At 42.6% G+C, this 10,298-nt stretch overlaps 1 protein-coding gene across 7 annotated transcripts in view; it reads left to right on the top strand.

The window, feature by feature from the left end:
* RPP14 (ribonuclease P/MRP subunit p14) overlaps positions 1-10,298 on the top strand; it is a 29,731-nt gene that overhangs the window by 14,539 nt on the left and 4,894 nt on the right. The window lies entirely within an intron of this gene.

Genomic DNA, 10,298 nt, shown 5'->3' with positions numbered 1-10,298 from the left:
GTATATGCAGGCTGAGGTACACCTAAAGAAGACGTTTATAGGTGAATCACTAGACGTGCTGAAAATGTGTTCAAATGGCAAAACACAATGGGAAACATGAGGCAAAAATATATGGACTTGAGGCCAAAACCGCTTGCTCCTGCAGAACACATTCCCTGGGATTTAGCAGCAGTCTTAAAGTTATGTCCATAACTGGAACGGGATGTGATCATTGATACTGATAGCCACCATTTTTTCAGTCCCTGATGAGTTGATTTTCTAGATTAATGCTAATCCTTGAAACAACTTTGTGAAGTTAACGTTATCCTGTTTTTAAGTAGGATGACTGTGACTTGCCCAAGGTTGTTCAGTGAATAAGCAGTACAGCTGGGATTCAAACTTGGACCTGCCAGGCTCCAAAGCCTTTCCTTTTTCCATCACTCTGTGGGTCTTAGGTTCCTGTAGGGGCCAAAGGGAAACTTCTCCTTTGCCCTCTGAAGGTTCACTCTGAAAAATCAACTGAGAAAAGGCAGATTAATTGGAGAAAAGGCATACCAATATATTAGCTTGCATGAAGGGGAGAGCCACAGAGTGATTATCCCCCCAAACCCTTACACGATAGGGTTTAGAAGCTTAAATACCACCTTAAGGTTACAGAAAGAGTGGGCTCCGATCAGTGGCATAACAGTTTCCGGGAGCGGGAGATGAGGAAGCCTGGCTAGCAAAGGTGGTCTTGTTATGTAAATGAAGCTCCACAGGTGGCAACCCTCAAAAGAATAGATGATGAATGTTTTAGACCTTTTTTGTTGTTTGAGATGGAGTCTTGCTCTTATTGCCCAGGCAGGATTGCAATGGCGCGATCTTGGCTCACTGCAGCCTCCGCCTCCCAGGTTCAAGCGATTCTTTTGCCTCAGCCTCCCCAGTAGCTGGGATTACAGGCGCACGCCACCATGCCAAGCTAATTTTGCGTTTTTAGTAGAGACGGGGTTTCACCATGTTGGCCAGGCTGGCCTCAAACTCCTGACCTCAGGTGATCTGGCCTCCAAAAGTGCTGGTATGAGCCACCATGTCCCAGCATGTTTCAGACCTTTAAAGTGTCAGACTGAGTTAATCTTCCCAAGATCCAGACAAGGGAAAGCCAGGCTGCATCAAGCAGATTCTCTGCAAATACAAGTTTCCCCCACAAAAGACAACTTTGCAAGGCTACTTCTGCTGGCTCTCTGAACAGCCATCTGAAAATATGACAAATATATTTTGGGGTGAAATATTTTTATTTCCTTTATTGGCATTGCTGGAACTGGAGCACTGTCAGTTTCTGTAATAGCATCTTACATGGCATTAAAATAATGGGAATCATTCTATAGCAATCTTTTTGCTTTCGGAATGTTCTAGATCTTATTCCCTGCTAGAGTTGTAGCATTTTCCTAATACTATTAGTTGAAAGTCTTCCACCCATGCATATCACCTACCCTTTTTTTAAGTCAACATTCAGTGATTATTTGTCTTCACCGAAGAATTGCTTAAAGGGTTAAAGATGAAAAATATAGGGAAAGGAAGGGATGGCAGATCTGAATGATAGTTGATTTATACTGTGTAAGTTTCAAAAGTAGCCCCAGGGCGCAGTGGCTCAACACTGAGGAAAGAGAGAGACCCTCTCATATTGTTTTATATTGTTTTATACTCAGTACCTGTTTTAAGAAAAAAACAAAGAAGTAAAACCAAAGACAGGCAGCCCAGTGCCAGGCCCACAACCAGGCTTGGGCCTGCCTGGCCTAAACCCAGTAGTTAAAAATCAACTCATAACTTAGAAACCAATATTATTCATAGATTCCAGGCATTGTATAAAAGAACATAGTGAAACTCCCGGTCCTGTTTTGTTTCTCTCTGACAACCGGTGCGTGCAAACCCTGTCACGTACCCCTTGCTTGCTTAAATCAATCATGGCCCTTTCATGTGAAATCTTTAGTGTTGGCCGGGCGCGGTGGCTCAAGCCTGTAATCCCAGCACTTTGGGAGGCCGAGACAGGCGGATCACTAGGTCAGGAGATCGAGACCATCCTGGCTAACACGGTGAAACCCCGTCTCTACTAAAAAACACAAAAAACTAGCCGGGCGAGGTGGCGGGTGCCTGTAGTCCCAGCTACTCGGCAGGAGAATGGCATAAACCTGGGAGGCGGAGCTTGCAGTGAGCTGAGATCCAGCCACTGCACTCCAGCCTGGGCGACAGAGCCAGACTCCGTCTCAAAAAAAAAAAAAAAAAGAAATCTTTAGTGTTGTGAGCCCTTAAAAGGGACAGAAATTGTGCACTCGGAGCTCGGATTTTAAGGCAGTAGCTTGCTGATGCTCCCAGCTGAATACAGCCTTTCCTTCTACAACTTGGTGTCTGAGAGGTTTTGTCTGCAGCTGGTCCCGCTACAGTTCTTGGTTCCCTGACCGGGAAGCGAGGTAACTGATGGACGGCTGAGGCAGCCTGTTAGGCGGCTTAGGCCTGCCCTGTGGAGCATCCCTGTGGGGGACTCTGGCCAGCCTGAGTGACGGGAGCCAAAGAGTGCTCCCAGGTAGGCAGTTTTCCCGGTAGAACGCCTCATCAGAGCAGTGTGTAGCAGGCCCCCACAGAGGATTAACACAGTGGCTGAACACCGGGAAGGAACTGGCACTTGGAGTCTGGACATCTGAAACTTGGTAAGACTAGTCTTTGGAACTTGCCCCACTCCATTTGAGTGGAAGCGTGGCCTGATCACCCATGGGGTGCCTGTATTGGCACTTTTGTTCTGGTTTTGTCTTGACTTAAATTGCCGGATACTTTGGTTTTGGTTTTGACTTGGCTTAAATTTCTTGGTACTCGGATTTTGAATTTCGTGGTATTCTGATTTTGGTTTGGTATAAACGATAAAAGTGTGTGTGTGTGTGTGCCCTCTTTACCCGTTCTGTGTTTTGTGGTGAATGTGTGTGGTGTGAGTGTGGTATTTTGTCTTGAGAAAACATGGGTCAGGTGCAAAATAAGCCCACCCCACTGAGAACTATGTTGAAAACTTTCAAGAAAGGAAAAAAGGGGGGAGGCAGAATTTACATAAAAAGAATGTTACATGGTAAATTCTTGTCCTGAAATAGATTAACTGGTTTTTTTTTTAAAAAGTTTGTAATAAGTCAGAAAGTTGAGACATGTCAAAAAAAAATTGTCTGCGAAAGTCATAAAAGAAAAAAATGTTATAAAAAATTTTTATGCAAAAAATGTCGTATAATTTAAAAATAATATGGCCTCCTGAGTACTATTGGAAAAAAGAGTTTATGTGCAAAGTGTATAAAAAAGTAAAATATACCTTTAGTAAAAAGATTATAAAGAGGCATAAGAATGTGGATTTTTACCTACATTAAAAGGTCAAAAAATTATTGTTTTGAAAGTTTAGGCAAATTTTAAAACGTTAATTGTAAAGAAAATTCTGTGTGTAAACGTAATAGCTAGAGTTAAAAAGGTATCATCCAGTTTTTCTGTGAACTGGACATTTAAAATGCAACAGGTTTTTCTTAAAACATCAACCTGCTCTTTAACAAAAATTATAAAAGGTTAAAAAGAGTCTATAAAATCTTACCTTATGGTCAAACATAAAAAATTGGATAAATATGTCTACAGGGTTTTATTAAAATTAATAGCACACTAATATAAAGGTAAAATTTAGCTTATCTGGTATAAAAATCATACAAAAAGCATTGTTAAACATAAAATGGTGGTTAGCTTTTTTTTTTTTTTTTTTTTTTTTTGAGACGGAGTCTCGCTGTGTCGCCCAGGCTGGAGTGCGGTGGCGCAATTCGGCTCACTGCAAGCTCCGCCTCCCGGGTTCACGCCATTCTCCCGCCTCAGCCTCCGAGTAGCTGGGACTACAGGCGCCCGCCACCTCGCCCGGCTAGTTTTTTGTATTTTTTAGTAGAGACGGGGTTTCACCATGTTAGCCAGGATGGTCTCAATCTCCTGACCTCGTGATCCACCCGCCTCGGCCTCCCAAAGTGCTGGGATTACAGGCTTGAGCCACCGCGCCCGGCCGGTGGTTAGCTTTTTTTTGGTCTAAAAACTAATAAAAATAGGTGCTAAAGAAAATGTTCATTTTACTAGAAGATCATAGAAGTTAAAGACTTAAAACAAACTTTGGCAATTAAGACAGCATACCAAGATGTAAATGCCTGGTTGAAATGGATCAAATATTCCATCTGCACGTTAAACAAAAGCAATTGTTATGCTTGTGCACATGGCAGGCCAGAGGCCCTGATTGTCACCCTTCCACTAGGGTGTGTTATGCCCAGACCGTTTGTTCCCCAAAGACCAGCAGAGTCCAGAGTCAAAGCCAAGCGGCAAGGATCTTTACTACAAGTTCGAACTTGGTCCCTCCATTCCACAGCATACAGGAGGGCCTCGAACAATGCGAGTGCTTGCTTTTTATAGCCCGATGTAAACAGGATATGTAAAGTTACAGGGAACAAGGTAATTTTCTCGGTTACAGCATTACAATTGGTTAACATTATACATTTAGCATTCCTTATCGGAGATCTCCCAGGTGATGTTTTCCTGAAGTTTGAAAGAAATATGGAGGAATGTGTTTGTGCTGGACTCAGGAAGTTGGGAGATATATGGGGGATGTGCCTCATTCCTTTCAGGTGGTCCTCCAGTCAACCAGGCATGGGCTACATGGTAGCTCTTTTCCAGGATTCTACAGTCTGGAGTAATAAGTCATGCCAAGCTCTCTCTGCTATATCCCAAAGTCCCTGCAGGTCAGTCCCCGAGGGCCATCCAGCTTCCATCTCCCAACACTGAGTTCACTTTGTGTCTCTCACAGCAAGGAGGAGACAGTATTCCTTGGAGACCTGAAGGGATGCAGTGAGCTTAAGAATTTTTAAGAGCTTACTAATCAGTCAGCCCTTGTGCATCCCCAAGCAGATGTGTGGTGCTGTTGTGGTGGACCTTTACTGGGCACTCTGCCAAATAACTAGAGTGACACTTGTGCTTTAGTCCATTTGGCTATCCCTTTCACCCTGGTATTTCATCAACCAGAAAATAATAATAATAATAATAATAAGACATCGTAAAGTGAGAGAAGCCCCTTATAGGTCTTTCAACTCTCACATCTATTTAGATGCAATTGGAGAAACACCAGATCAATTTAACCTTGAAATTAACCACAAGAAATACCAGATCAATTTAAAGCTCAAAATCAAATAGTTACAGGATTTAAATCAATATTTTAGTAAATGACAGTCAATAAAAATATAAATTAGATAAACTACATCTATTACAACCAGCAGCAACAAGCTTTTCATGAGTTAAAAAGAAAAACTCATGTCGGCCCCAGCCCTGAGGCTACTTGACCTGACAAAACTCTTTACACTCTATGTCAAAAAAAAACCCAAATGGCAGTTGGAGTTTTAACCCAGACTGTAGGGCCCTGGCCAAGGCCAGCGGCCCATCTCTCAAAACAGCTAGACAGGGTTTCCAAAGATTGGTCCCCATGTCCAAGGGCCCTGGCAGCAATGGCCCCATTAACACAAGAAGCAGATAAGCTAACTCTTAGGCAAAACCTAAACATAAAGTCCCCTCATGCTGTGGTGATTTTAATAAATACCAAAGGACACCATTAGCTAATAAATGCTAGACTATCTAGATACCAAAGCTTGCTCTGTAAAAAATCCCCGCATAACCATTAAAGTTTACAACACTGTAAACCCGCCACCTTGCTCCTGGTATCAAAGAGCCCAGTTAAACATAACTGTGTAAAAGTATTGGACTCAGTTTATTCTAGTGGGCCTACCCTCTGAGACCATCCTTAAACATCTGTAGACCGGGAGCTGTACGTGGATGGGAGCAGCTTCGCTAACCCCTGCAAAGTGACTCTGAAAAAGACAAGCCCTGCTCCAGTCACACCCGGAAGCTGACTGATCCATGCACGGCTGAAGCATGAGGAAACGCATCGTGGGATTCATTTCCCTTAAAATTTGGACTTGTACTGTAAGGACTTTAACTGACCTTCCTAAGACTGAGGGCTGTTCCTTCCTAAGACATCAAGTCACTGAGGTAGGACAAAAGATTGCTACAGTCCTATTATTTTATAGTTATTATAAGTATACCAGGACTCTAAAAGAAACTTGTTTGTATAATGATATTCTATCCAAGGTATGTAGCCCAGGAAATAACCAACCTGATGCGTGTTATGACTCATTTTAAGCCTCCCATGTTCACAGTTTTAAAATAAGACTAAGGACTGGTCCTTTTCTAAGTGACACAAGTAAAGTAATAGCTAGAACAGAAGAAAGAGGGATCCCCAAAAATGTAACCTTAAAATTTAACACAGGTACTGCTGTAATAAGCAGCATGGAATGGGATGCAGTTCTCTAGATTAAGAAAAAAGTTACACGGCAAAAAAATAAGTATAGCTGTCAAGAATCAAATTTATGTGAAATGTGTCAATACTGGTCTTGTGTCATTTGGGCTACTTAAAAATATATATATAAAAAATAAAAAAGAACTTGTTTGGCTCCAGAAAGGAAAAGTCAGCCCCTCCTGCATGAGTGGGAGCTGCAACCCTTTAGAATTGTTAATCGCAAACCCCTCAGACCCTGAACCCATGTTTAAAAATTAGTTCCCAGCACTAGGAGGATTTAAAACTCTTATAATAAAAGTTATAAGAAGAAGAAGAACCTGCTTACTGCTCCCTTGTTTGCTATCTTTACTTCTTCAAATGATAAAAGAGCTTCATTGCTACCTTAGTTCATCAAAATGCTTCAGCACAAGTATACTACATGAATCACTATCAATCTACTGCATAAAAAGACATAAGTAGGAAAAATAAGAGTGAGAACTCCCACTAATAAAAAGTGAGAGTCTCAAAAGGGTGGAATGAGGAAAGAGAGAGATCCTCTCATATTGTTTTATATTGTTTTATACTCAGTACCTGTTCTAAGAAAAAAACAAGGAAGTAAAACCAAAGACAGGCAGCACGGTGCCAGGCCCAAAATCAGGCCTGGACCTGCCTGGCCTAAACCCAGTAGTTAAAAATCAACTCATAACTTAGAAACCGATATTATTCATAGATTCCAGGCATTGTATAAAAGAACATAGTGAAACTCCCGGTCCTGTTTTGTTTCTCTCTGACAACCGATGCATGCAACCCCTGTCACATACCCCTTGCTTGCTCAAATCAATCACGACCCTTTTCATGTGAAATCTTTAGTGTTGTGATCCCTTAAAAGGGACAGAAATTGTGCACTCAAGGGAGCTTGGATTTTAAGGCAGTAGCTTGCTGATGCTCCCAGCTGAATAAAGCCCTTCCTTCTACAACTTGGTGTCTGAGAGGTTTTGTCTGCAGCTCGTCCTGCTACAACTCCTGTAATCCCAGCACTTTGGGAGGCCGAGGCAGGTGGATCACGAGGTCAGGAGATCGAGATCATCCTGGCTAACACCGTGAAACCCCATCTCTACTAAAAGTATAAAAAATTAGCCGGGCGTGGTAGCAGGTGCTTATAATCCCAGCTACTCGGGAGGCTGAGGCAGGAGAATGGCGTGAACCCGGGAGGCGGAGCTTGCAGTGAGCCGAGATCGTGCAGCTGCACTCCAGCCTGGGCAACAGTGCATGACTCCGTCTCAAAAAAAAAAAAAAGAGTAGCTTCTCAATGTGAGCATTTCCGCTGGTTTTTTTGTTTGTTTTCTGAGACAGAGTCTCACTCTGTCTCCCAGGCTTGAGTTGCAGTGGTGCAATCACTGTAGCACATCCTGGGCTTTCACAATCCTGCCTCAGCCTTCTATATAGCAGAGAACAGAGGCACACAGCACCATGTCTGGCTTATTTTTTGATTTTTTTGCAGAGATGAGGTTTCACTTTGTTGCCCAGGCTAGTCTCAAACTCCTGGGCTCAAGCAGTCCTCCCACCTTGGCTTCCCAAAAGTGCTGGGATTACAGGCATGAGCCACTGTGCTCGGCCTTCATGTTCACTTTCTTAAAATGTATGTATTTTTGTTGTAGAAATGTGGGTCTCACTGTGTTGCCCAGGTGGTCTCGAACTCCTGGTCTCAAGCGATACTCCTGCCTTGGCCTCCCAAAATGCTGGAATGAGCCTCTGCATACAGATTTCCACATTTTTATGCTCCCTAAGAGTCATGGTCTTTGAAATCTATAAATCAATAAAGGTTGGAAACAGAGAAGTAGACAAGAAGTTATCAGTACTTCTCTTTAAATAATAAGTTGTCATTTTTATCTAGAGTCAAGATTCTCAAACCACACATGCTTTGTTAAAGCTGGCTATCAGGAAAACTGGTTGCTTGGCTTTCTCATTCTGAGTCTATACAAACTGCTCAAAAGAATGACTCTTAATGAAAGCTTGAGTGATCCTCAAATTAGGAAATCCTCTCCCAGATAATTGAGAAGTGGCCTTGACTGTACCAGGTCACGTGTGGAAGCAAGTACAAAAGTAATGACTAAAATAGGCCAAGGCGGCCGGGCGTGGTGGCTCAAGCCTGTAATCCCAGCACTTTGGGAGGCCGAGACGGGCGGATCACGAGGTCAAGAGATCGAGACCATCCTGGCTAACACGGTGAAACCCTGTCTCTACTAAAAAAATACAAAAAACTAGCCGGGCGAGGTGGCGGGCGCCTGTAGTCCCAGCTACTCGGGAGGCTGAGGTAGGAGAATGGCGTAAACCCGGGAAGCGGAACTTGCAGTGAGCTGAGATCCGGCCACTGCACTCCAGCCTGGGCAACAGAGCGAGACTCCGTCTCAAAAAAAAAAAAAAAAGGCCAAATTGTTCTAGCACTTTCTACATAGGGGTTTATGCAACTGCACATTATGTGATGTTTAATTGTCACAGAGATACTCGTTTTAAGCACTTTTAGCCTAATGTACTGGAAAATTGCTTAATGGATTTTTATATTCTATTAGAAACATTTCCATATTGGTGAAATGCCACTTATTTCTTTTTCTGAGGAGCAAATCTCGAGTAGCAATGGGAAGAAAGCCTGGCAACAGCCACCATTTGTCTTGTGGACCTGACGTGCATATTCACCTAGAAAAAGAAGAAATTGCTAAATGCACACTGATACCTCTTAGGCAACCACAGGTTTTCATTTTGTGCTGAATTATTAGTCATTTTTCCTTTATGTTTTTAGAGTATGATTCAGAGACCAATTTATTCCCAAAGAAAATTGCCATGACATCTATTAAGTTTTTATATTAAAACATTTTCTACCAAGGGATGACTGTCACTCTGAGCAACTGTGCCACTGTGAATGCCTCATGTATCAGCATAGCTTATTATCTAGCTCTGTCTGAGCAGAATGGGAGTGCTGCTGAATTAGTGTTGGTCCACAGGTATCTCCAGGGTCCCAGATGTTTCAACTCCTTTGTTCTTATCTTTGCTTTTATTTTGGGTTACAAACACAGCAGATAAATTAACTCTCAGCATCTTCAGAGAAATTATGAGTTGGAGCAGAATCACCAACTAGAAGAAACCATTTAAATTCAAAAATTGGGCTGGGCGCAGTGGCTCACACCTGTAATCCCAGCATTTTGGGAGGCCGAGGCGGGTGGATCATGAGGTCAGGAGATCGAGACCATCCTGGCTAACACGGTGAAACCCCGTCTCTACTAAAAAATACGAAAAAAAAACTAGCCAGGCGTAGTGGCGGGTGCCTGTAGTCCCAGCTACTCAGGAGGCTGAGGCAGGAGAATGGCGTGAACCCGAGAGGCGGAGCTTGCAGTGAGCTGGGATTGCGCCACTGCACTCCAGCCTAGGCGACAGAGTGAGACTCCGTCTCAAAAAAAAAAAAAAAAAAAATTCAAAAATCGTAAGGAACCCAGAACCAATGTTAACACCACATAAATACAAGATTAATAGGAGGCCCCACAGTTAATCCCTAAGGTGGTTTTTAGCTATAAAGCAATTCAAATGACCTTCTTATAAACCCTGGGCAGCAGTCCCCTGTGATGTGGTGGAAAATATCAACACGTAAAGGAAATAAGAATGACTGTGGGTTGAGTTTTGTTGTTTTTAGATCCAGATCATGAATATTTAAAGAAATAAAAGCATTTTGAGTTGGGAGGCCATGCTACTTAGGAAATACTGAGTTTTTCACAAGCTTCTATGATCTGATTTTGTAGAGTAGTTGCCAGGCCTAAGGAGCATCCTCGCTAAAACTCATTATCTTCAGTCAATCTGGGCAAACATCAAGTTGTTAGACAAACAACCTGTGAGCCATCTAAATATTTGGCAACAGTGGGAAATAAAAAAATATATATATATACACACACACACATACATGTATATATGTGTGTGTGTATGTGTGTGT

Source organism: Papio anubis, chromosome 2, assembly GCF_008728515.1.
Source record: "Papio anubis isolate 15944 chromosome 2, Panubis1.0, whole genome shotgun sequence".
NCBI classification, from domain to species: domain Eukaryota; kingdom Metazoa; phylum Chordata; class Mammalia; order Primates; family Cercopithecidae; genus Papio; species Papio anubis.
The sequence above is the reverse complement of the archived record's forward strand: the minus strand, read 5'-3'. Positions and strand labels throughout refer to the sequence as shown.